At 49.6% G+C, this 27,021-nt stretch overlaps 1 protein-coding gene across 1 annotated transcript in view; it reads left to right on the forward strand.

Moving 5' to 3' along the window:
* The first annotated feature begins 393 nt into the window (after positions 1 to 393).
* Positions 394 to 27,021, forward strand: part of LOC122390575 — a 39,585-nt gene continuing 12,957 nt past the window's right edge. The window contains exon 1 of the mRNA XM_043383665.1: positions 394 to 466. The gene's annotated coding sequence lies outside the window, so the exon portion shown is untranslated. The remainder of the gene's footprint in view (positions 467 to 27,021) is intronic.

A 27,021-nucleotide genomic window follows, 5' to 3' on the forward strand; every position in this document is an offset into this window, starting at 1 on the left:
GAGGCAAAAAATGCCCCTTCCCCCACCGCGCGGAAGGTGGCCGGGAGGCCCACCGCCTGCCGGGTTAATAGGCAAAAAGCGATGTTTGTGACAGTTTCACACTTAGTGGTTTGATGGGCATACTTTATGTATGCATACCCTAGCTTGCTACTTATTTGTTTGCTTTATTAGTGCTGCAATTGTCTTCATATCTTATGATAATTGCTCCCGGGAATAACCCAAAGTGACTGGTGAATTATCAAAGACTGTGGGGAGGACAAACGATATCTGTTGTTTGCGTGTGAGCAGCTAAGTGTCAATGATAAATGATTCGCTCGGCAGAACTCGGTTTCTACACCAACGCCACAACGCTGAGGGCGCGAGGAGGCACTAACTAAGGTCACTCGCCGACAGCTAGGGCGTGAGGAATGGGCTTTACGAACATCGGTCCTCGTCACCAACATCCAACAGCGGCATTCGGGAAAAGGTAAGTGTCTTTTAGAAATGAATAGTTGTATAAACATGGTAATGACCTTACAACGCAGATAAGGACCCATTTGGGATTGTGTGTATGCTTGTGTTTGTGTATGTAAGTGCTCAATCACAGAACTTTGTCAGGAGATTGTTGCCAAATCATATGTATACATAATTGATGCATTAGATCGTATTCTTAAAATAAAATGTTAGCTTATCTGTGCAAGGTGACGGCTAATGAGGTTTCAGCTAATAATCTGTGACCGTATTCACAATCATGGGTTAAGGGTAGGGGTAGGAGTAACGGGTACCTAATCGTTTTTTTTTGCCGTATTCACAATCGAAGTTTACTCCTGATGGTCGCCCGGCGCCACGCAGACGGCACCACGCAGGCCAGGTGCCGTCTGCGTGGCGCCAGGCGACCATCAGGGGTAAACTTCGATTGCGCATACGGCGACAAAATAACCCGTTACCTGTTATAAACAGGTATATATTATATATACCTGTTACCTGTTATACTCCTACCACCTACCCTTAACCCGTGATTGTGAATACGGCCACTGAAGATTGTGGTAAAAATCTCTAAAAAAGAAAATCATCTCCAAAACATGCTACCATATTCTTATTGGCAAATAGCAGCATCAACGTCCCATGTCGAGAACAAAATGCTCTGTCTGTACCAAAACTGAAGGCATCACTGCGAATTCGTGTACTTATTCACACGCTAAACAAATTAGTCTAAATTGCTGTTAGCACTGTTTTGAGAGACATGCTTAACCATATAATTAAGTAAAGTAACCGTACTCTCATAGTTAATATCCAAAATCGTAAGAAAAAGCTGTAATTCCGAGGAGCTTTCGGCTTATACGACTTCTTCAACTCGCTCAGAGCGAACTAAACAATTTAGATTGATTACATAAGTTTTTCTTCATTTTTATTTAATCAGCAAAACCTCCTTCGTTATTATTCCTTTATAATAATTGCACTATGACACAATGTGCTCGACACATGTGACCCTGTCAGCCAATTGCATTGCTTATTGTGATGTAGGTAGCCACATCGACAGTTACGAAGATAGGAAACAAATAATAATAGTGTCATGCTAAAATGATAACGCAGCCAAAATAAGCGTAAATTCAGCTCCAACAAGATCAATCCGCCCACTAGTTCACGAGCATATTCTATCTCACTCACGTTTAATTTAAAGAACAACTGTAATGCCAATCCATGATACTAGAAACACTGGACGACAAGTTGATCTGTTCATGTTGGCTGTGATCGTTTCCGTGAGTTGTTCACGAACAGAGATAAAGTGACCAAACGTGCAACGGTACACATCGTATGACTCGGTCCAGCACATGCGAAGTTCTTTCGGAGATTTGGTGGCGATGGAAATCCCGGGTTTATAATAATGAAATCACGGGTAGGTCACGTATGTACCTACCTCCAAGCCAAAGTATAGGCATTTAATTACTGAATGAATGTTCGATGAATCTAATGAGGTTGCTTTTTGCCACCTCAATTCCTTCAGATGTCTCTGTATTATTGTGAACTTAAGAGCGCACATTTGATAATACCGAATACGTATCACCTATCATGCCATGATCCTTACCTGCAGGCTGGCCACCGAGGTCCTGGGAGGGAGAGTTAGCTGTTAGGAAACATTTGGGAACTGGTCTGTGAAAGTAACCACTCTAGAGCGGTCGGAACACAGGCGGTAATGTCTGGAACACGAGCGGCACCACGCCATACAGCTTGTAACTCCCATAGAAGTAGCTTTCACATTCGTGGAGTCCGTTCGTAACCAGGCCGACAATTATACCTCCCATAAGATTCATCATCACCAGAATGGTGATAATGGACACGAAAAGCGCATCGAGCTGGCACGGTAGCTTCACGTAAGCGCGCTTGTTTGTAGTTCAAGTTTGCTCTCCCTGGTGGTTTTACTTTCCTTTGGTCTTACCGTCGCCGCGTCGGGTGTCTCCCAGCTTTGTCCCCCTTTCCCCGGACCAGACCAAGCGTTCCAGGTTTTCGCGGCTCCTGTTGTCGCAAACTGTGCCGGTAAGCCCGGCGTGGCGAAGTGGCGAATCATGCACGCGACGCGACAACTTAAGAAGCTTACAAAAACGTACTCATGTGTTTGTAGTAGAGCCTATGGATATCTGTTGGACGATCAGTCATGAAAATTTGGAGAAAAGCATACAACTATTGTGTTACTCGATGTCCGGTTCAGTAACGCAGCCAGCAGTGAACGACATTTAAGTGTAAAAGTTATTTTATCTGACTATTGTTCTAAGGAATGGCTTTTGTCAGGCCAACCGCATGGCGGAAATTTTGTGTCAAAACACCATTGACATTGTATACTAGACGCATTTATATTAATATGACTCCTGAACGTCCACAGTCCCAGGGAAACCGGCTTCCGGTCCCCCTAGGAGAGGGCCGGCGCGGCGGCCGTCCGGCCGTGTTTAAAGGCCCGCGGACGGTGGCACGCCGGCCAATTTGGCCAGTAATTGCTGGCGGCGGGAGGCTTTGTCGGAGAACCGGTGGCTCCATGTGTTTTACGCCCGGTTCTCACGGGTCGTCCATGGTCCAGTGCTCCTGGGTGCCGCTAGCAGTCCACTGGGAAGCCATGCTGAAGCACACGGGCACTCATTGCGTCAAGGCGAGCAGTGGCCGCCTTCGTCAAGGGCTGTTTGCGATTAGCTATGGGAATATCTTATTTGATCACGGCATGAAACAGTCACGGGATTCAACGCATTTTATATCACTGTGATGGCACAAAATCAATATTATAAGTTTGCTTAGAAAAAGTTTTTCAACAAGAGCCAAAAACAAATTTAAAATGCCAAAGGCAAAACCAATGCATAAAATGCCAATATTTAACAGCGGAGCACTTGTGATATGCGCACCCTTGAAGTCCCAGCAGGCGGCAGGCTTTCATAAAATTGTTTAGGCCAAGCCTCAGATGGACTGTGGCAGTTGAGATCAACATCATACTGTCTGGAGCTGCAACTAGGTCCCGCTATACGGCCATACCGGGCTCGGGTTTCTCTGGTACGCTCATTCCCATGCTCTTTACCGGTGCTGGCAGCCGCTGAGCGTCGTGATTGTATCACAAACACAAACACATAACGAGACGCTAACGGCCAAAGAGCCGCCGATTATTACGGCTGATGGCACCCTGTGAACCGCACAGTGACGCTGTTTTTCATCCCGTCTCAGACTCCTTACTGACCGATGAATGCTCGCGCCAGAGAGATTAGCTTACTGACCTCTAAGCTGGACAGGCTCAGTGCTTTCCTTTCTCGCGGTGTGCTTGGGCATACCGTTTGACAACTGACGAGGCACCGATCAGCCCCTGGTGACACGGGGAGCAGGTCCGTCACTTACCGACCCAGCAGTCGGCAAAAAGTGCGCCACATTCCGACCTAACTGCTGCCGTCCGGTGTGTGTGTCTGTCTGTGTGTGTACCCACGGCCGGTGGCGGCTCGCCGCTCCGTAATTTGTCCCCAAATGATACGCCGGCCCGGCGGTCATGAGGGGTTCATCGAAACGTCTAACCCTTCCGACGCTAACCGTAAGAATTGACTGAGGGTTGTCGGAGGTGGGATGTGTCAAAGCGTCTAAGAATCACCCCAACATCCTGACCGGGCCGCACCTTCTAGCTCCTGACAACTAACATCTTGTCATCGCACAAGCGCTACCAAAGTCAGCGATGCTGTCACTGGCACGTCGCTCTCATGTCGCGGTTGAAGGATCCTTGTCTTTGTTTGAAAAGGATGCCACTCCACGAATCTCCAGTCCATAGCACGTGACACGTATGAAGCCCACATGACCAGACTTTTCAGTAACTTACCGCGAAAGACGTCACCGACTCGCAAAACTATACGTCAACGGTCGTGCCAGCTGCTTTGCTAACTACTTGATATGGAAGTCACAGCTCACATTATCTGTCATCTGCTTGCTAAACACGTTTCAAACATGTTTCAATTACAGACTACATCAGATTAACACAAAAATGTTTATTGTTAGCATAACCAGTGTCGAAAATAAACTCATATTTTAGAAGAAAAAGGTGAAAACATCTGAAAGCAAGTAACCAGATAGCAGAATATCGGACTTCTAGCGCCCGATGTTTCCGTCAAATCCCCGATAAGCTCTGCTACGGAGATGGCGACAGAACAAACCACACCACTGACGTCACGAGGCCAGACCAGTGACGTCACGCTTACCGTTCCACGTGCGCCGGATTCCCGATCATAAGTTACCCTGGGGTGGCAGGCAACTGGCAATGATTCTGATCATTGAAGGTCAATGAACAGTCAGCCGTCCTGTCTGGAAATACTGTGTCGGCACGACCAGTATAGGTGCAGTGGGCGGAGTGGGGGGGGGGGGGGGGAGGGCACTGGGCGTGATCGTGACACCTGGAATGTGCGCTGGAATGGCCGGATCGTCCGCCGTGGGACCTTCCTTTGTCTTGGCACGTGTCAGGTGCAAGACTGCAGTGAAGGAGCTTGGTGACGAACAGTGTGTTACATGCGGTGTGCAGTGTGCAGGGATGTGAATGAGCTCTAGAATAGGGGAAGATCGTAAAGAAAGTCCAAACGATTATAAACAGTTATTCCTGGCTATTCACGAAAACATTGTCACCTCTTGGAAACATGGACATTGGACATTGCATATCTTTGTTATGTGTTTTACCGGTACCCATTCAAATGCCAGTGTAATTGATCCAGCTTTTATGCTATGCTATAGAACCTGACCCCATAAACAAAAGATATTTACGCAGGGCTCATAAAACTCGAGCCAGTTTATCAAATACTTTTATGACACCACAACCGTTGCGGTGAACATTTTTCCGTACGCTCAAACAAAGCATAAAACTTCTAAAGATAGCCCGTGTTTGGCTCCGTGTGAGCGCCGCCGCGGTCGGGCAGGGCGGCCCCACAGTCGGCCGACCGCAGTGACCGGCTCACGACCGGGTGCGGTCAGCCACCCAGCCACCGCCAAACGCGTGACCCTGTGCGGCCAGCCACCGGCCAAAAACTGCCGAAAAACCGCTCCGAACGGCCCGGGAGCAGACGTGACACACGGACACGGCGAGCGGACCCCGCCACCGGCCGTGTGCGTGAGATAGCGCCGCTGAGCACGTGCGGCGGACTGCACGACCCCAGGGGTGTGCTCCAAGCATGTCGACTCGAGTTTAATAGGCTGGTATTTTGGCTGCTCATGGCGAATCTGATTCATTATTTCCTTTTAGTACTCATTTGCCGTGAATCCCATGGTTTCTGTAAAGTTCTTTAGCCACCGGCTCCGCAGAACGGCTGCTCTACAGCGGTTCCGCCCTCGGTCACTTACCGGTGCGAATTTTCTTCGATGAAGCCAACGGTGACGCTGTTATGGCCGCTCGGGTCGCGGTGAAGTGACTGATGATATGTCACGATCGTTCGTTAATACATACTCGAAAAAAATAAAGTTCTTTAGCCATGTTGATTAGTTAAGCATCGAAACAGCAAGGGTTCACGGAATCCTATAGCACCTGAATGCTTGAACGGTGACCTTGAATGAGCATTGCTGTTCATTTTGATGCCACGCACCTATCAAACCCTCTCTGAAAAAATCTGCCTATGCGGCAGTATGCTGGTGGATGGTGCTCACGCCTGAACCACCGATAAATGGCTCGAATCCAGCCTGTGTCCGGCCGACGGCGGCCGTGAGAAGTCGTCAGCGACTGGCGATAACACACGCCAGAACAGACACCGGCGTGCGAAAACCGACCGGGCGTGACGTCACACACACACCACGTGACCGGAAGCCGGCGGGTCAGTGAGCCGAGGAGAAGGCTGTTGAAGGCGGATGTGGCCAGCAGAATGCGAGGCTGCGGGGAGAAGTTATGTTAAAAGGCGATCCGTGGAAGCGAGCGTGTTGCCCCGTGGCCATGATGTAACCAAAAGTCGTACATCATGCACCTTTAGGTACACCTTCCCTATCGTCTGATGCTTTTTCCGCGGCAACGAGGCAGCAAAGGTTGCCGCTTGCAGCCATGCTTCAGTGCTACGTTCTTGATCTCACTTTGAATGGCTCCGTTTACTTGTGTTGAAGCTCTTCTCACAAATGAGGACGAGTTCAAAGATATACTCAAATGCCGGATGCCACAACTAGCAGATCGCATTTGTAAGTGACTCGTCCTGACTAGTCCAGTCTTTCCTAAGCTCTTCACCCGCACCTGTCTGGGATCGTTCTCTACATTTCAGCACCATCAACACATCCTACTTGGCCGCATTCACCCCCCTGTCGCAGCTCCGTGACAAACCACAGCACAGATCCTGAAGCCGCGGCAGCTTGCTGCATTTCACGCCGCCTGTCTCTCACCTATCCATAGCCTTTTGCCCGGAGGATGAGTGTTCAGCCCGGAGAAAAACGGCCATCACCGCGACCTGAAGCGTCCGTCACTACGCGGCGGCGTGGGGCCGACGGCTGCACGACTGCGACACAATTAATGTCGGCGAGACTCTCTCTCCAGAGAGAAGTCGACGGCTCTAGGCTGAGCAGAGCTCGCGGTTCTTTGAACGAGGGATGTGGCTTTTAGCGGAGGTTTGCGTGAATAGAGAGACGACGGTGACGAAGTGCTCCTATAGGAGTTTCTTCAGCAGATGGTGGGGTGCCAAAAATGTGTCCGATTTCGATGACAGCTCTCTCTGCCCCTAACGGCGGATTATTAGCCGACAGCTGTGCCTGAAGGGCCAAGCCGCTTAACGCGTTATTGTTTATGATTGTTTGATTGTTGAATACATATGGGGCTGATCAATAGTGTGCGATGTCGACAGACTACGTCTTCCCTCACGTTTTACGAAAATCGGGAAAACCAAATCAGCTTTTGAGTCCCCATTCTGAATGATACTCTTATATTTCAATCAGTAACATCCGCTGCTGCTCATGCCATAAATGCGCAGCCATAATGACTCAGTTGAGCTGTGCTGATGGTGATGCCCAGCGGGTGTGCTTTTTGGACAACGAATTGAACTTGTAAACTCCACGTAAACTGAATTTGTTGCAACAATTATATTACAAAGTCGAATGCATGTAAAGATGCACCTTTCGACAGTTGGTCACAGAAAATCACCAAAAAGATTTACGAACTCGCTCGCTCATAAACACAACTTTTACTGCATCATTGTACAGCGCAATAAATATTTGGCGAAAATACCTGTTTCGAACGTCTCGTTACAATAAAATAAAACCAAAACGACCTTCTTCTAATTGGATTTAAAACCACACTTTTGCAAATTGCCTCGGCAAAGCCATCAGTGTCCATCACACGTACTTAAGCCGCCTCATAGCCATCTAATCATCAGGTACAGCTGCTGGCCTTGTAATCAGCCGTGTTACTAGCGTGCACGGCGCGGCTCCCCATGAGCCGGGTCCGGCTTGGCCGGTGACGGCGCGGCCACCGTCCCTCACAACCGCCCTGCAATACAGGGGGAATTAGTTCGGCGGGCGGCGGGCGGAATAGTCTGCCGGTCGCGAGGTCAGGCACTCGGCGCACGCGGCACTCACTGCCGCCGAGTGCCCGAGTGTCGGCGAGGAGAGTTTCCGCCAGGTGGTGAGGCCGATGTTGTAAGTGGGGTAATCATGAGTGTGCAGAAATTACCGCGAGCTGAGAGGAGGGTGTCCTGATCGAGAGGCAGCTGGACGGCACCTCGCCGCCCAACGGCCGCGCGTCAGAGTGAGGCTCATTTGCCAGGGCTGATGTGGCAGAGGCTCATGTGGTCGGCGGGGCATATTGATATGACAGACGCTGATGTGGTCCGGAGTTTTCATTTCTGCATATCTAAATGTTTGCACTTTTATCAATAGTTTCTGTTTCCGGCGAACTGAGCTGAATCCCTGCGAGGCGCGACTGACATTTGCCAGTCTCCGTCTCTGATCTGACGCTCGGTGCCTGCAGGGGGTGTTTCTCTCGGTTTGACGCGGCTCCAGTCGCGGCTGGATGCGATAGGCGATAAATCTGACGGCTCCAGCGTCTGGGAGACATGAACCAGACATCCAGTCTGTCAGATGATATTACAGGGGCGTAATTTTGGCAGCAAAAAGACATCAATTATAGCGATGAAATATTAAATCCAGCAGAAATTAATGCAGCCGTTTCATAAGCAATGCGTTCTTATTTTGGAAGACTGGATACATGTGACCGTCGGATTTAAAATTCAATGATTTTTAGTTGCACCTTAACCCGCGACCTGGTGGGGGGGGCTATTTTTTGCCCCCCCTCCAGACTTTTCGATATATCTCCAGAACCGCTGCGCCGATCGTCACCAAACTTTCAGTACCCTCCCGGACATCAATTTTACATATTGTGACCAAAATTTTTTCCAAAGGCTATGATAGGTTGGCCGGAAATGACGTCAGAGTGACGTCATGTTCTGCCGTTTTCGACCCAAAAAAGGGTTTCGCGGGAAGAGCTGTCAGGCCTATAGCTTTGCGAATACATAAAAATGATAAAGACATAAAAGCTGTAGATTGGACAGGGCTACAAAACTGCTATCTCGGATTTTTGAAATTTTTGGATTTTGACCCGCAAAAATCAAAAAATAGATTTTTTGAATATAATAATCGAAAAATCCAAAAAGTTTTTTGAATTTCGCAAAAACACCGGAATATATGTGATAGTCCTTACCGCCTTCAATCCACATACCAAATTTCAGATTGATACCTCTTTTTTTGGCGAAGTTATAGCGAAAAAACTGTTCAAAATTGATGACGTCAAATTTTCAAACTCAATTTTTAGCAATTCTAGACCCCGTAGCGCAAAACAAAGACCACCATTAGACTCTCCGTGACGAGCTGCATCGAATCAATACCCATTTTATGCAAAACTATAAACTTTAAAATTTGACCTTTTTTGGTCTGACCTTGACCTGACCTTGACCTGAACTTTACCAGAAAGTGACCTAAGCCGTACCTGATAGTCTTATAACCTACACCATTGAGTTGGAAATGAAAAATTGGCCATAAAACATGTATCACACAACCTTAGTAAAGTTGGGCTCATGTGAGCTGACCTGTGACCCTTGGTGACCTGACCTGTGACCTAACCTGGTATTGCCAGTGCCCTCTAATAGCAACATATCTACTAGGCAACTGACGCCCTACCGTTGATTCTCGACAAAATGCGTTTTCCTCGGTGTTATAGCGCATTCCCTAGAAGACCCGTGAACGGTGAAACATTTCATCTTTGACCTGACCTGTGACGTCATCGGTGACCCCGAGGTCAATGAAATTTGGTTTCCCTCGACAAATTTGACAGGCCTTTCGAACTCCGTTTGAATTTTGCGGATCCGTCCAGTAGTTTCGGAGATACGAGGGGGGGGGGGGCAAAAAATAGCCCCCCCCCCCACCAGGTCGCGTTATAAACAGACCCCACCAGGGCGCGGGTTAATTCCTAAAAAGATGTTCTGTAAGTGACATTTACAGCTTATGCCTACTGTCTTTTGTGTGTGTTTTTTATGTCTAATAACATAAATGTTGGCGTTTTTTAATTTGCAAACATTATATAAACAGTATAGTTAACAGTGCACTGATTATTCTGCTATAAATTCGGGCTTGGTGCGTCATGCTACCATAATGAATGAAAGGTGACATCAGCAGCGGGGACCTTGAGCTCATGTGACATTTTAAATAGACATGTTTGATCCCACGACCCACGCTAAAAAGCTTAAACACAAACCATATGTAGTCAGATAAATTACGGACTCTTGTGTAGCGTCGTCGAGTTCACTTTTCGCAACTACTGTCACAACATTTTGCCAACAGTCTGGCCGCAGAAATAACTATATCACAACCATTTTCGAGGAAGAGATCATCTAGATATCACAACACGCTGACTCGTGCAGAGTTGCAGACTCCTAGTCGTAACCACTCACGACTAATATGCCACTACTGGTAACTGTTTTCTGAGGAAAGCCAAACAAAACCCTGTAGAAATCGCTGCTGATCTTGTCCATACCTGATCAGTTGTCCATCTGCAGAAGCCAATTAGGGAACACCACGGTCATGTGATATCATTGATCACCGTGACCCTGTGACGTCATGAACAAATGACGTCACTGGTTCTAAGAAAACGACATTGTCAGTGATCGGTGTGGATAGAGCGTTTGGAGAACCAACGTCCACACCTCTGCACGATCGTCGGTGTGGCTATAAAGTCGGAGTTGGAAAAGGACTCGAAGTTGGAATAGGCGTGGGAGTGGGAGTCAGAGTCAGAGTCTGGTTCAGAGGACTCGCGTGAGGCTGCTCGGTAAGCCCAGAGATCTTGGATTATTCGCCATTCAGCTAGATAGTGCTGTTAATCGGGCGATGACGTGACTGTCCTGATGATGATCCAGCGGGAGTCACGGGATCTCGTGGGAAGAGAGAGAGAGAGAGAGAGAGAGAGAGAGAGAGAGAGAGAGAGAGAGAGAGAGAGGGAGAGAGAGAGAGAGAGAGAGAGAGAGAGAGAGAGAGAGAGAGAGAGAGAGAGAGAGAGAGAGAGAGAGAGAGAGAGAGAGAGAGAGAGAGAGAGAGAGAGAGAGAGAGAGAGAGAGAGAGAGAGAGAGAGAGAGAGAGCTCAGGTGAAGGCCGCACATCACTCCGGTGGAAGCTTGCAAAAGGTCGGTTCCGATGGGAGCTTTATTACAGCCAAAGTCAGATAGATAGCTCACATCCATAACCAGAACAACTGATAGCAGTTGTTTTCAAGTATTTTTCATGGCCTTTTGATTAAAAAGCAATTATAATCGAAGTGAACACTCAACAGTCATAACCCGAAGAGATGCGTCTCTACTTAAGCATGTCACAGAGAGTTTAGGCACTTCTCGGAAAGGCATACAATATAGGGTGGAACTTAGAACAGGAAACTGACTGTAATAGCTAAATGAAAGCTGTGCAATGGCACGTTAAATGGGATTGGGATGGCTCGAACCACCGTTCCTCCCGTAGTGCAGCTTAATAGCTCTCTCCAATATTAGGTTCACATCCACGCGGGCCAAATGGGGCCTGTTTGATCCACTATGGCGCTGGAGATAGCGGATTGTGGTATAAAGGGTTCCGCAGACTACATATAGCGGGGGATGGGGAGTTGATACGATAAAGAGGTGCTCAGTGGGGATAACCTGGGGCCGGTAGCAGCAGCTGCTACCCGAATGGATAGACAGTCGCTTGGTTATTTTGTTAACAAAAGTTGCCTGCTACGACTATAAACAAACTGTTTTCCTTTTCTTTTTTGTTGGTTAGATTGTGACGGCCTAAAAATAAAAACAGATATGCCCAAGTAGGCGAGACAATGCATTTATTTACATAAAATGCAATAGATGCCAGTGAAAACAACTAAGCAACGACATAAATGCATAAGACAGCCAAGCCAGCAACGTCACAAGTCAAACACGAAAAAGCGCGAAACTTTTATACACCAACAATAACAAACTTTTTTACATCGCATGTCGGTATAGTTGCTGCTGTTCTTCTGTGTAAACTTTGCATTATTCCTAAGCAGTTATCCCGGATTTCGGCAGAATCAATCAGCCAACAGATGGAGTACAGCGAATTTACCTCATTTACAGATATCATGTTATCAATATGTTCATTGTTTACCTGAATGTAATTTCCTTGAGCAGCTTGAGAACATTTCTTAAAACCAGTAAACATTATTTTATTGACGTGATTGTTCTTTGAACTGGTGGAGAGAGTTGCTAAAAGAAAATGTTCATTTAGAAAACATACTCGATTGGCGGAATACTGGCCACTGCCTAATTGCACTGCAGTGCTCTCGGCTCGTGCCCAATGTCCTCTCCAGTAAAATGGGCTGAGAGTGAATACGAGCCGATCGTTAAATGTGCCAACTGCCGCCATACGTCGCGTCGGTGGGCAGTGATCATTGCGCCTATACTCGTCACCCCGCACCTACCGGCGTGATATGCCGGGCCGGTGGGCAGTGGTGCCTATCTATGCGACCCTCCCAATGCCGTGATACCTGGCTGGGCAGCTGTGCCCAAGAAGCCGACATCCGCTGGTTCCCCTCGGCTGCCGGTCCATTACCAGTGAGCAGGCCAGACCAGCGATCGGAACGGGCCGGCCAGGTGGGCCCGGCGGATCGCAGCCGACAGCGACGAGTCTGACATCTATCGGCCGCCGCGTGAACTTGACCGTGACTGGCCGGCGCAGCGGCCGCCTTTCAAGGTCCGCTCGCAGCGGTAATTTGTCCGAGGGTCCATAGATTTCCTGTTGACTGACATCAGCACATTTGCACAGGATCGTGACAGTATCAAATAGAGAAATGTAGACATTACCTTCCGGAAGCTTGCCACACACAGTACCTATACCTAAATGTACCTTATGAGATACCCAGGCATGCGTCATAGCTAGTTTAGCTATATTAGTGAGGCTAGGGACTACAGTCATTTCAAGCAATAGCGCACGTTATGAGCAGTCATGCCCACTCATCGTTGCGTAAGTGAACGTACTTTTCACCAGCTTTGATAAAAGATTCACTGAAACCTTGACCTTATTCACGTCCGACTCCTGTTCGACCACCCTCCTCCGAAAATCTATATTCTCACAGGCTGTGATCGGAACCTCACGCTATGTCAACACATCTCATCCGCACCGGATCCCGGGCCATGGGAAACTCTGTCAATGTTGTCATAACCGAGACCGTTCACGGTCGCCCTGTCATTCAGCCCGCCAAAGCAAACGAACCGCAAAGATCACACCGCTCTGGCGCAACCAGAGCGTCAGCGCGAACCTCTGCCACTGATAAAGTCACCGGCTCACCTTCCCCTTCACTCTCCCTCTCCCGTTCTCCACCTCTCTCTCTCTCATCTCACCGACCTGCCGAAGGGTCACCCATCGCCAGGCCAGTTTGAATATTCATGGCGCGTGTGAGGCCGGCCCGGATTCCTGTGGTCAGTGGCGCTCGGTGGTGACAGGAAATTGGCCCGACCGGATGTCGGCTCCGAGAGACTGGCCGAGAGCGGGAGCTGGGAGAGAGAGAGAGAAAGAGAGAGAGAGAGAGAGAGAGAGAGAGAGAGAGAGAGAGAGAGAGAGAGAGAGAGAGGGGGGGAGTGACACTCGGGAGTTGGCGAGTGGCGGGCAGGGGTAGAGATGTTTAAAGGGATTTAGATACACCGAACCGTCTACCAAGCAGCCTGATGATACAGCCGATTGATCGTGTTCGGCCCTTGTGAGCAGGGTTGTATACGACTCAATCAATAGCAATCAATTCAATCACGACAAATTTTGGAAACCAATCAAATCAATCAAGTCAGAGCAGTTTTCGGGAATTGATTCAATCGACTCAAACGCGACAATGAAAGGAATCAATCAACTCAATCAAACGACTCAAACCAACACATACATTAGGTTTTTTGCCCCACCAACTTGGAAAAGTGTCCATAGCAGTCTGGTGTACCTACCTACCTACCTTCCTACCTACCCACAGAAGAAACATAAAAATATTGTCATTTAAAATTATATATTGCCATGCCATTCAAAGTTTCTATGTAATAAGGATGGATACCTAGTGATGGACAGGTGGATCATGATATTGAGGTTCAATGGGTAGAATTGGAGCAGAAGTTTCATTTAATGGGTGCAAAATAACCCAGTAGTTGACTCGCCCCTTAACCCAAATCACCACCTTTCACCTAAAGGTTGTCAATTTAATTTTGGCCATATTCCAACTCCATTTACACTAAATATCAGATATTCCGGTTGAAAGTTGGCTGCTCGGATTTTGGCAGTGTTCGTGATTTGGACAATTTACCCTACACCACGTCTATTTTAATGGATAATATGCATCAATAACATATTAACCATAGGGAAATAGAAATAAATATCTTACCTGCACGTGACGGTTTCAGTTAGACAGAGACTGACGGGCAGCCTGAAAAATCTTTCCACACAATGTGCATTTGAGGCGTGGGATGTTGTCAGATTGGGAAGGAAGAGATTTGAAGTATTTAGCGGTCCACGACTCTGGACGTGGCATGTTAATGTTAGGTACCTATGTGAAGAATTCAAAACATTTAATTGCAATACAATTTGAAACTGTTAGGACTGGGGGATAAGGATGAGGATTAAAAATATATTTAAAAGGAAATGGAGAGGACAGGGACTCTGGAACCACAGGATAAGATAAGGACAAAGGAAGTAGGACAAGGAACAAAGAAAATTAAAACGCGAAAACGGCACGGTGCGACTGTGAATAAAAGAAAACGTTTTGCCAATAAGTATGCTAAGCTTTTATAAATCCTTATTCTACGTGTTTTGATTTTTTTGTAAGATGACGTCATTGATTATCATGTACTGTGGTAGATCATCATAAAATAAATCGGTTGTACAACACCAATTTCGTTTTAATTATTATTTCATTTGAAATAAAACCACTTAATAATATTCGGTAAAATATTTTAAGGAAAATGAAATATATTAAATATGTTATGTTTAGGCTCTCAGGAGAAAAGGATCAACAAACGTTCTGCTGCAATTTAAACAATGCAGCAAATTAGCTATTAATTGGTATACGTAAACGTAATTAGCGAGACGAAAACGGCGCTTTTGTTTCAGTTATTTTTGTAGGGGTTTCAGATATTTATAGAGTTCAGTGGGTTGTTTCTGAGGAGATGTGGAGATGTGAATTATTAATTAATCACACTTTATTAGTATATAGGGCCTTGCACTTTATCATCTGGATTAAAAAAAAACGTTTCCTGCTGAGTGCAGAAAGGTAGGTAGGTGCATCGCCAGGTTCTATCACCAGGATTGGATCAGTTATGAGTTATTGCAGTTGAAAATCAAAGTTGGCTGTTCATGTTTAGGCCCTGTTCTTTATTTGGCCATCTACCCCATATTGCAGTTGTGATGACAATTGACAAGCAGTTTTCAGTGTAGTTTTGTGATCTTTGATGTCATCAGTTGGTGTCATTATTTTACATCAACTAAAACTTATTTGAACTTTCCATTCAATCGACTCAATCATACGAGTCACTCTAATTTTCGGGAATCAAATCAGTCAACCAGTCGCTAAAGTCAAACGAGTCAGTCAACCAGTCATCTCGAAAAGTCAATCGACTCAATCCAATCAACTCAAAATACGCGTTGAAACAAATCAATCAATTCAATCGACTTGATTGGTATACAACCCTGCTTGTGAGAGACCTTCGTGCAAAACTCTTAAATTAGAAGGACCACCATATGAAGGCCAAGGAGTGGCTTCAAGGGACCACAGGGGGACCGCAGAGGGACCCACCGACCACCGAGGGACCGGGATGGACCACAGGGGACGGCGGGGGACGGTGGCGAGGGACCCCACCGGCGCCCGGCACCTTGACGAGGGTCGGTGCGATGTCCCCGCACTGATTAACCCTTCCCTTCCCCTCCCTCCCTCCCACCACATCCGCCACAGAACCCCCCACAGATGTGCGTGACGTCTTTGTTGGACCGATATGAGGGAGTTGAGTGCTTCAAACCGTGGGCGGGCAGTCACTAATGAATGCCTCACTTTTTTCGAATGGGTTCAGTCAGAGCTACAAACCAGCGCACCATTCACATATTAAACACTTTATCAAGCAAGTATACTCTTCATGCGAATTAGTTGTACTTGCATTCATTATGTCATAAAACAGCTTGCAGCAACTTACAAGCAACAAAGGAGTAAGATATCATCAGAGGTAACGCCGCACTTTTTTGTCCCACCGCATCGCTTGCGGCGCAGGCAAAAGGGATGGCACGTGGATTGTTCGTTAGCGTGCTTTCTACGACACACGATCAGCCCGAACCTGAGTTATTTGCCTCGGCAAAACGGGCGGTAATAGGACCCACGCACTCAACACTCGGCTGGGTGACCCCAACACTCACAAATCCACCCCAAACAACGGCCGCGCGTGCCCCTGTTTCAGAGAACAGGTCGAATCGGCATCCAATTTGCTTTTTTCGCCGATGTTCTCCGGAACGAGCAGCGCTAATCAGCCCTGGGATTGGCACAGGTCGGGTGGGCCGGGCGCGCGACGCCCAGCCCCGGCTGGAATGTGTTTTTGTCCCGCAGCCGGGACCCGTCACGGCCAAGAGCCGTGTGGCCAGATCGCATGAGAGATGTACTTGTCAATCGCGGAGAATAAATAGTCCATCGCAGGGAGGCGATGCGGCGCGCCGATAGACGGTCGCCGGTGTATTAGCCGAGTTTTTCAGTTAGACGTCGGCGCCTTCCCCAACATATGGTGGGTGATACAATTAGACAGCTGCCAGGGCTGACAAGTCACCTGGTCTTCTGAAGCGTCAGCCGCTAAAGGCGAGGTGACCGAACAAATTCATTGTGAATTGTAGAGCCATCATAAATGACGCAGGGATTATGCTTGGCACAAAAGATAGCACCGAGATCAGAATTTCGCCATGCGTTAATAAAAAGGCCAAATGCATTGATAATTTGACAGACGCTTATGACGTTAATGGTCATTGGAAATCAAAGTTAGGCAATACCATCAATGAAAATCTGGCTGTTCGGGTGCCTTCACGCGGCAAGGCCGGACAAGTTCCCCAGTCACTGACCCGAGGCAGGCGTAGCTGATCCTCTTCGGCCTGCCCGGCGGCATCACAACGCATACCGGTTGCCACGATTTGAGCCGAAAGATTCATTTCAGCAAGGACCCAGCTCATTAGGCTCTGTGCCCGGTTTTTGTCGGGCTCCGTGTCCGTTTTTATGTCCATATCTGCCACTCGGCTCACCTCACTATTAGTTTATCTGCTGGCAATTATCATATGCATTCGGACAGCAAAAAACAGTCCGATGCTAAGAGGCCTATAATTGGGGTCGGCCCGGTCAGAGCCAGCGGGGCTTTATGGGCTGTGGGCAATTAAATTTGGAATAGTTGAGTGCGGCGCCTTGTTTCGAACGGTCCGAGCTCTGTGCGCTCATTAGATGTTTGTGTTTTGACGATCCAGCCATGGAAGGTGGTTGGTTTTTCCCCAGCGCTCAGTTTTTAAAGGAATGCAAGACCTTTGGTCTTCACAAAGCCATCTGAAAATGTGAACAAGAAAGGAGCATCGTCGTCAACGAATGCACGGGTGGGCTGTAAATCGCTTCCTAGAAATGGCCACAAAGCATTGCTATCAAGCAGGTACCTTCTAAATGATTTATGACTGATGCCGGCTTGAATCAATCTATATTTCAGTTTTCCTTTTGTAGACACGAGAAAATTTATTCCATGTCAACTTACGTATTATTCTACACGGATTTAAGGTAAATATTAACATTATAATGCAGCGTACAATGGATAAAAATTACTTGAATCGTAATTATGCAATGCTATAAAAGAATTGCTCAAGCGCAATTCTTACTTTTGAAGCATATCTTAGTTCGAGAGCAGTGTCATATAATATTGTTTTAATCCTTTCCCAGCTAATCTCTGCGGTAGGTAACAGTCGCCGTGCAGTTTAAGTCAACACACACCGTAAAGGACTCAGACCATGATTTTATCCGATGAATCATGGCGCCTCACCACCCCTCCGCTCCCTCTCTTCGCTGCCGGTAACCGAGCCACGGCACTGTGACGCTCTCTGCTGCCATGGGAAGTAGTCCCCGATCTCATTAGAGTTCAGCCGCCGTGCCAGGCTGTATGGCGCGTCTCCGCCGTGGCACCGATAAATTATCAGCACAACGCAGCCGACGGCCACGCCACCGACTCCGCCGCCATGTGTCATAATATTTATTCGCCAGCGGTAAGGCCGACCTGTTTGGGTTTCACACGGCGTTTGATCCAAGTCGCGGCGGGTCGCCAGGCTCTGAGGCGATCCAGGGAGGTATTCACAGATCTAGGGGCGGGGCTGACGCAGACAGTTGTGAAGAGGCCGACGTCGCCACCTTGCCTTTGGTAGCCCGTGTGTGGATTTAGGCGGCGAGGCATTCTCGATCGGCGGCCGTATTGTGATAGTCTGCTACGGACGGCAGCGGGGTTCGTGCACCCCTGCGTGCCTCAGGAGACGGGGTGAATCGTCATCACAGGGGCCATGGGGAGACTGACGCCACTGAGGAAATGGGTCGCGCAGCCTTGAAATCTTTTCCAAGGGTCGTGTTTCGAGAGGGACTAGAAACTCTGGAAAGTCCGCTTTGCGACCCGATTTTCCGGAAGAGGTCATGAGGCTATCGAAGCTTACATGCCTAATCGGGCGAAACGGATGTGGATTCTTGGTGGAAAAAGAAATTCCGCTATCTCTCCGTGACCGAACAGATGTATGGACAAGAAAGAGTGACAGACAGTATCGCAATCTAGAAGAAGAAGAAAAAATCCATCGCTTGGCGCAACAGAATGAACATTTTCTGGTTAGTATTTATCCAAGAAGGCCGTAGCACCCACGAAGGGCATTTCGAGGTTGTTGCATTGTTCGGGACATTTCTGGGATTCATCTTGTCCTTGGCGTCTCAGAATGTGATAAAGTTCTTTTGACGGGATTGAAAACAATCTTGATGAATATATTTAGCCAGTAAGTCCGAGTGTATTATTAAGGTGTCTGGAGGTGACTGAGTCATATCATGATTGGGTCAACAGTGTAATCGGCTCGTAATAAAACACGGATGTTGTCGAAGTTTACCCGGGATTTTGTCATGCGGATTCTCTAGCCTCGAAAAATTATATGCTGCAATGGTTGAGTATTGCGCTGTTATGAGCTTTTACTGATTCAAAGGAGCAGTGAGCAGTTGGGAGCCAAATTAACGCTTTGAAGTGCATGTTACGGTTATAAATTTGTTGTTGTCGAGGTACCCTTGAACTTCAACAAACAAATAAGAGTTGATGGGCAAGATTAAGGTGCAGTGGTCAGAAGAAGCACATCAAACAAGTAGGCCTGTAAAGTACGCCTGTCGCACTATTCCGTTTGCTCGAAATTCTTTCCTTTATGAGCAATGCGTGATTAGTAGACTCATTTGTGATAGCGGATATCCGTCATAAGGCTTATCCGGGTTATATCTTGTCAGACGATCTTTGACCAGAATGAAATTGTGGCAACGAGATCACATCGCTTGGGTTTACTAGGCATTTACCGTATGTCTAGGGCTGTTTTGATTACCTGATGCACAGATAATGACTTTATCGAGTCTGTTCTGTGAAAATTTGGAGATGTGACTCATGGTATAACGGAGGCTGACGAATTGGTATCCAGGAACCGAATCATATTTCACATTAGGTGCTGTTTTACATCATAATTGGTGCCAACTCTAATGTTTTATATAAGGCATAGGACAGGTTTTCCACTAAAGCGTGCTTTTTGCAGTGCTACTGAAGTCGGCATTTGCCAAATAGACGTCACATGGGACTTGTCCTGCATTGGGCACTGAACAGTGAGCGCCCTTCTCATGCTTTTGTTGCAACGCAATATCAATATCCGTGATTGATATGTTCACTCCATGAACCAATTATTTGTCAGACTATATATCCATAGTTTGTGTTGTTAGCTTATGATATATTTATCACATTCGACTCTTAATGAGCCTCTTTAAACGTTTTAAAATGTTTAATGACCTGATCCGGTTCCCCTCCTTACCCCATTCATTGGTAAGCGAGCGTTCAGCTCATTAGCGTGTTTTCCATGTTCTCCCAGTAGCCACCCATACCGGGTCGCCTCCTTACACCCTCCGTCATTGCCCCGCACCTCCCGGCAGGAGGCCGACAGGGGAGGAAGGAAGGAATGTGCCGCCCCGGAGTCACCGATCAGCCGGAAAAGATCGCCACAATAGGGCGCAAAGATAAGGCAGATTATGTCAGTAGGTGCACATAACACGGTACACCATCACTTCACGGCTTCTGTTTTACGAGAAAGATTGTCAGTTTTAATGCGACAATTATCCGTGAAATTAGGTACTAATGACGAGTGCTCGTTGAGCGTAGTTACATATAAATGGAATAAGTTCAAGGCTCAAAACAAATAAAGGCGACAGAACAGTCAGCAAAGTGGAGCAGTGCACACGGACTTGCTCAGCAGTGCACACGGAAGAGTTTGCTCTATTATCGCGTCATCAAATCATATTTTCGCTCTTTTTTCATATTTCTGGCAATAGAGAATCAACAACGATATAAGTTACGACGCATGCATATTTTTACATGCGACGCATGTATGGTATTACGACGCATGTATGGTATTTCCCAAGAACATTATTATTAGATATCACAATGCCGAAACGCGCCACCACTGCACTGGTGTGAGCCGGATGCTTGACAAATATTTGTGGATTATTATTGGCATTAATGTGTCTAATCCTTGAATTCTTATATAATTGCCGTTCGTAGCAATTTCTGATACACGCGGACTTTTCCTTTCTGACAAGCCACGAAACCATAAAACATTGTTTTCGTCCGCTGCTCGTCCAATTATTCGCCACACCGTGACAGCACATTTCAATATAATCCAACCCGTTGCGACCTCACAAGGCCGGTTAGCTTCACCCTGACTCACGGTGAGATAGCCTCGGTTCGGCGAAAATCCACCACAAATCCCGTCTCTCGCTCGTGACACGGATCTCGACACGTGGCACGTGATTAAGGACGACACGTGATCGGCAGAGAGCAGGGCGCGCTTCCCAACAGTCCCTCTGCCATCCTAGCTTCTCTCTCTTTTGAGAGATAGTCCCTCGACAGACCGCGGAGATGAATTTTGCAGAAATCGCATCAAGATCAGCGCAGGTTAGCGAGGCGGAAAGCCCAACAATAGAAATGCGGAGTATGCATTGACTCATATTAATTATTTTTGGACTTCATGTAAAGATGAGACAATCACAAAAATCCAACACTGGATTATTATCAATTTCTTGGAAGAGTTTTCATTCACATTTGACAACGGAAGTTGTTTCTGACGTGCTATTCTGATCCAGAGTAGATTAAACGTTATGTTCAATAGGTAATAGGTATTTTTGGGGTCTATTCATTGCACATTGATGTCGCTTTCTTCATGACATGCTGCATTACTACATCCTGCATCCTGTTAACACACAACAAATAATGCTCAGATAATGTATATTTCATATGCATTTGTCAATGCACCTAATTGGTAACAAACAAAACGTTTTCACACATATCATTGTCTGCTCCGCATAATACTGTTGTGTATGCCTGAATTAGTAATTCAGTAGACAAAATAAAATTAACATTAGGGGATAAATTAACTGACGTCTTACTAGACTCGTCTCAAACAAAAACAATGACAAACCGCCATCAAGCAAACACAGAGCACCCCTGGTGAATAGCCTCTGCTCGTCTCTCCACTCACGGAATGGGTACGATAACAAGTGGCCTGCGCTCGACACGCCGCGGAGCGATCGGGGCCTCATCCTCCTCCTCAGCAGCGCCGTCACCTCTCTCGGCACGGTAGAATTGCCGCAGATGGTTAATCACGCTCAAAGTGCGTCCGCGCAGGCCTCTTGTTGGCAGGCGAGGACCGGCGTTGTCCAAAATAAACAGGCAAGCCTTGCGTCTTTTGAAAATATGGTTGTGTTTAAGAATACCTAGAGACATAGTGCATCCAACGAGCGCGGCCATTGGAATGATAAATTGCGGCAGCGGGTATCCAATCAATCCGACGGTCCAGAAGTGGCCTGTGATGACACCGAATCGCGTGGCCAGCGCCCAGAAAGAAACACCGCGTCCCATTCTGATCTTTGGCACCATCTGGGAGAAAAACGACAGCGCCACGGGCTCGAACAGAGCCATGGCCACTCCCTGAGCGCACAGTGTTACACGCAGCACCCACACCCAGGCCAGGTGCATGTCAGACGGCGGCACTGGTGCGTCCCAGTCGAGGCGGTGGGCGTGCAGCCGGGCCAGGGCCAGGCCCAGGCCGAGGTGGGCCGCCGCCATCACCGCCAGCGCTGAGGCCACGCTGACGGCCGCCAGCGGGTCGGAAAGTAGCACCGTCAGCACCAGGGCGCCAGACGTCAGCAGACGCATCACGGCCGACATGCCGAGCATCCAGCGCGGGGTGACACCCACCGGCCCGAGCTCCTCCTCGTGCGGCAGCAGGGCGCTCAGAGCCGACTGGACGCCGTACACCGTCAGACAGGCCGCCAGCAGGGCTACCACCGGCGCGCACAGCACGCGCAGCCAGGAGCGCATCATGCGCCGCATCAGCCGGTGGGCCAGAGTGGAGCGCCGCTCGCCGCTGCGCTGCATGGCGTACACGAGTCTGGCCAGCACCGCGCCGGGCTCTCCCTCCGGCGCGTCAGCGTATGGACCCTCCAGCGGCCGGCACTGAGCTGCCGGACCGTCCGGGTCGTCTGCCGGACGGTCCGGGGCCGCCGCGGGACGGTCCGGAGCTGCCGGTGGGCGAGCTGGCTGGTCCCGGCGGCTGGCGCGGCGGCGGCGGCGGCGCGCCGGCCGCGGTGGCAGGTCCGTTGGTAGGGGAGTCGGTCGACGAGGCCAGCGCGCCCGCCGGGTCGAATACCGACGCGGGACCGACTGCCCTGCACCCTCTGGAAGGGGCGCCGCAGCCAGGGTGGAGGACGACACGATCTGGGCGAGCGCAGCAGCTGCCGCAGCGAGAAGGTCGGGCACATACGGAGGAGTTCTGGCCACGGGCGGGCCCTCTGGAGGTGGTGTGTCCGCCGAGAGCGCCACCTGGACCGGTCCCGCCGCCGACAGCGCCATCTGAACAGGATCACCGCCCGCCGCCGCCCCGATGGAGGACGCCTCAGAAGTAGAGGACGGCTTGTGTAGCTCGCCAGTATCTGTGGCTGAATCAGACCGCGGCTGGGAGGAAGAATGGGCACTAGAGAGTGGTCTGGGAGGCAGTTCAGCGGCAGCAGCAGCAGTTGTGGCCGTCTTCTGCGGCGGCCCAGCGGCAGCTCCTCGTGCCAGCTCAGCGGTGGTGGACCCCTGTGCTGCAGCCTCAGTCAGAGGCCTCTCCTGTCCTGTTGCAATGACCCCCAGCCTCCTTTGGACCGCGCCGGGCGTCTCGTCGGGCGTGAACCATCCCGTCTTCTCTGCCGGTGTCATCGGACTGGTGGGTGCTTCCACAGCGAGCTCCGGAGATGCCGGCCAGCGGCGCGACCTCAGGCTGGGGTCACCAGAGCCGCCGGTAGATCTCACCGGCCTCTGGGATGGACCGGCGGCGGCACCCATGCCCGATTCGAGCTCCTGCAAGGGGTTCTTCTCCTCATCAGTGGTCGGGGGTCGCGAGGATGCCGGGAACTGCAACTCTTTCTCCACCGAAGACGTGGTTGCGAAGCCATCAGTCTCCTCTCCGGATTTAAGAGACTCCGCCGTCGCGCCGGCCGGGGCGGGTTGAGAGGCAGGCGCCGCCGCCGTGCCGGCCGGCGCGGGCTGAGAGGCAGGCGCCGCCACCGCGCCGGCTGGAGCGGGCTGAGAGGCAGGAGTCGCCGCCGCGCCGGCTAGAGCGGGCTGAAAGCCAGGCGCGAGCCGCACCGGCAGCCGCGCCAGCCACCCCTCTGGCATCATTGCCTCCGGTGTACCCGGGTGGGCGAACTCGTACCCGATTTCGGCCAGATCACTCTCTGTGCGCGGCAGGCCGGGGGCCGGGCTGGGCGTCGGCGGCGGCCGCGGCTCGGCGGCCGGCTCCTCTCCCACACAGCACTCCTCCATTGACAGCTCGTCGTCCTCGTAAAACTGCACGGCCAGCGCGTGCAGCTGCGCCTCCGCGTCCTGTGCGTACCGATCGGGCGGCGCGTCATCATCCGAGGTGAGCGTGGCGTACGGGTTATCGGTCTCGGCGGCGTCCGCGTCCGTTTCGTCAGCGTACATGAGCCGCCGTAGACGGTGCAGTTCGGCCTCCCGCTGGACGGTGACGTCTGGGTAGAGCAGCAGCAGCACCAGCAGGTATACCAGGTGGCAGACGAGCAGCAGCAGGCCAGCCGCGTTCCACGGCGTGGCGCGGTGGCGCACCACGTCCGACGGCAGCTCGGGGAACCGGTCCAGCAGCTGGGCCACCGTCGGCCCCACATCGGCGCCCAGCTCGCGGCTGATGGCCAGCCCGGCCAGAGCGGCCACGCGCAGCCGTGCCGGTGTCACCCGCAGCAGCTCGCAGAGAATGGCCACCGCCGCTCCGGCACCCAGTCCCGACAGCAGGCGCGCCATGATCAACTCACCGAGTGTGGCTGCGAAGAAGGAGAGCGTGGCGCCCAGCAGCTGCGGCAGCGCCGCCATAATCACCAGCGAGCGCGTCTCGACCACCGAGTCGGCCCACAGGCCCACCGCGAGGCCGGCGAGCCCGGCGGCGGCGGCGTGCGCGGCCAGCAGCGCGGCCAGCACCAGCTGCCGGCGCTCCTCCGGCGTGTTCAGGAACGACAGGTACGGCTCGTCGTAAACCAGCATCAGACCGAACTCGAACCCTCCCAGTAGCCACCCCAGCCAGGCGGCCACGTAGAACAGAACGGCTCGCCTCCGCGGCCCTGCCGACTGGACACAGGTCAGCTGAGGACACATCGCGCCCTCCGAGGCACCGCGCGGAGACGTTAGTGCTGCTCTGTCGACACTGGCACCACCGCTGGTGATGCCGCGGGAAGTCACTGATCACCAATCACCAGTCCACGCCGAGATCACCGAACGGCGGTTCCACACACTGGGCACGCGCTGGCGCGCCCTCCCCACAGTCACAGAACGGCCGACCAACTGACCTGATGCTGTCCGCCCCGCTCTGTCTACCGCCCTGCCCCAGGCGGTAGCCGAGCGATGACATTGGGTCAGAAAGAATAGAGATGCAGACTTTGACTTAGAGATGTCATGTCGCTTACGTCTTATAAGAGGGTGGGTGTGAGAGAGAGAAAGAGAGAGAGAGAGAGAGAGAGAGAGGGAGAGAGAGAGAGAGAGGGAGAGAGAGAGAGAGGAGAGAGAGAGAGGAGAGAGAGAGAGAGAGAGAGAGAGAGAGAGAGAGAGAGAGGGAGGGAGAGAGATGGGCCACATGTCATCAAAGTAAGAGATGTGACTAAACATAACTTTTTACTTTACCGGGCGGCCAAATAAAAAAAAAAACGTTCCGAGCTTTGGAGGCCTGTATCTCAAATTCGAGTGCAACTAACAAGCCAAAACTTTCATCGAGGTTGCGTCACTACTTGGCGCATTGGTATGCCAAATTATAACACTGTACCATAATTTTGAAGCCCGGTCTTATGTCTTTGAATCTTATGTTGAATTAAGTAAGACGTTTTTGCTTTTTTGTTGCCGATGTTGAACGGTATAGTGATGATTGGCTTAGAAGTAGGGGAAGCCGGGGGAAGCCCGGTATAGTAAGCTCTTTTTCATTTTTTATTAAAAACCTTACGTGCTGTATAAAAATGTTGATATCCTGTTAGCTAGAAAAGTTAATTGGCCGTGTTTTCCCAAAAACTTGGTTTTGTGGAAATAGTATACAGCTGCGAAATTCGAGTTTTAAAAAAGTATTGACTTTTCTGGGGCATAGGGGGGCCGGCATTACCCCGGCATAGGGGTAACGCCTCTCCTCTCTCCAGCGCTTTATAACGAGTTGATGAAACCTTTATGTGTCTTCCAAATCTTGACGGAAAATGAAATATTAAGGTATCGTTTAGCTCTGCACATCTTGGAGCTTATGTCACTTCTGGTATTTAACCCTCGCCCGCACATGGGGGGGTTGCCACCCCCCCCCCAGGTAGTCTTCCTGATCTGCACTCAACATTTTTAACCCGGCAGGCGGTGGGCCTACCAGCCACCTTCCGCGCGGTGGGGGGGGGGCATTTTTTTGCCCCCCCGTATCTCCGAAACTACTGGACAGATCCGGAAAATTCAAACGGCGTTCGATAGCCCTGTCAAATTTGTTGAGGGAATCCAAATTTTATTGACCTCGGGGTCACCGATGACGTCACAGGTCAGGTCAAAGATAAAATGTTTCACCGTTTACAGGGCTTCTAGGGAAAGCGCTATAACACCGAGTAAAACGCATTTTGTCGAAAATCAGTGATGAGGCGTCAGTTGTCTAGTACATATGTTGCTATTAGAGGTCACTGGTCATACCAGGTCAGGTCACAGGTCAGGTCACCAAAGGTCACCAAGGGTCACCACATGAGCCCAACTTTACTAAGGTTATGCAATGCATGTTTTATGGCCAGTTTTTCATTTCCAACTCAATGGTGTTGGTTATAAGACCATCAGGTACGGTTTAGGTCACTTTCTGGTGGAGGTCAGGTCAAGGTCAGGTCAAAAAAGGTCAAATTTCAAAGTTGATATTTTGGCATAAAATGGGTGTCGATTCGATGCAGCTCGGCACGGTGAGTCTAATGGTGGTCTTTGTTTTGCGCTACGAGGTCTAGAATCGCTAAAAATTGAGTTTGAAAATTTGGCGTCATCAATTTTGAACAGTTATTTCGCTAACTTGGCTAAAAAAAGAGGTATCGATCTCAAATTTGGTATGTAGATAGAAGACGGTAGGGACTATCACATATATTCCGGTTTTTTCGAAATTCAAATTTTTTTTTGGATTTTTTGGCTATTATATTAAAAAAATCTATTTTTTATTTTTGGGGGTCGAAATCACAAAAAAAATTGAAAAACCCAAATAGCAGTTGTGTAGCCCTCTTGATACCAC

This window comes from Amphibalanus amphitrite, unplaced genomic scaffold (genome assembly GCF_019059575.1).
Source record: "Amphibalanus amphitrite isolate SeventyFive unplaced genomic scaffold, NRLGWU_Aamphi_draft 000401F_arrow, whole genome shotgun sequence".
NCBI lineage: Eukaryota > Metazoa > Arthropoda > Thecostraca > Balanomorpha > Balanidae > Amphibalanus > Amphibalanus amphitrite.